Raw genomic sequence first — 1181 nt, 5'->3', positions numbered from 1 at the left:
AAAAAAAACGGACAGGCAAATCACGTGGTGTCGCGAATCCTGTCGCTTCGCTTCTGAAATGCTCCTGGCATGAGTTGGCACCACGTGGAGGATGGAACAAAACCTTGTCTGAGCCGTAACACTCCGCTGACGTGTGCAGTGTAAATAAGGGGTAACTTTGAATAACAATATGGTGAACATTTTTTTTTTTAATACTTGTTAAGTGTCTTGTTAATACTGCAAATGTATTTTAATGCCACAGAACATTGCACAACTCACACATGCAAGTCAACAAGCATACAACACAACACCACACATTACATACTCAGCACTTCACTGCACTCAAACACACAAGCATACAACACCACAAACATTATGTAAACAACATACTCAACTCTATACCACACACACACACAAACATAAAACACCACAAATATGAAAAAAAAAAAAATGTTGATGCTTACTGTTATTTGTTACAGTTTGTTTACTGTTTTTTTACTTTTAGTCATTTTCAAATCAAAATCCTGTGTAATGGTAGAACACAGCATGCACCTTAACAACACACACAAACACTAGTTTCCATGTTTTATGGGGACTTCCTATAGGCATAATGGTTACCATAAATGGTTATACTGTACAAATTGTATATTCTGTCCCCTAAACCCACTTGTCACAGAAAACTTTCAGCATTTTTACATATAAAAAAAAAACAAAAAAAAAACAACTTCTTTTCAGTATGATTTATAAGCCGTTTTCCTCATGGGGACCAAAACATTTTTCCCCACAAGGTCAAAAATTACTAGTAGGGCTGTGCAATATATCGAAATATTGCAAATGTACATATCGCAATATGTATATCGCTACGGCTTGCAATATTTGGGGCCATGAACAAAAGACAGAGAAAATCACTCACTGCTCTTACCTAAATAACGTTTGTAGCTTAAATAAGAATCAGTGCATATTGAATTCAAAGAGCACATACTAAGTTGTGTTTTATTTTTCCTTTTTATTATTCAGTTCCTAAACTCATGTTAAAATGACATTTTTATATAATGCTCGAGTAAAACACTATCGTTCACTTTCAGAAGTTGTTGTAGGTGTGCTTTCTTATTAGAATCAGAATCAGGATGAGCTTTATTCACCACTTAAGTGTGCGCAAACACAAGGAATTTGTTGTGGTTTTACAGGAACTCTTGGTACAT

The sequence above is a fragment of the Sinocyclocheilus anshuiensis genome, unplaced genomic scaffold (genome assembly GCF_001515605.1).
Source record: "Sinocyclocheilus anshuiensis isolate Anshui unplaced genomic scaffold, SAMN03320099.WGS_v1.1 scaffold487, whole genome shotgun sequence".
NCBI classification, from domain to species: Eukaryota; Metazoa; Chordata; class Actinopteri; order Cypriniformes; family Cyprinidae; genus Sinocyclocheilus; species Sinocyclocheilus anshuiensis.
The sequence above is the reverse complement of the archived record's forward strand: the minus strand, read 5'-3'. Positions refer to the sequence as shown.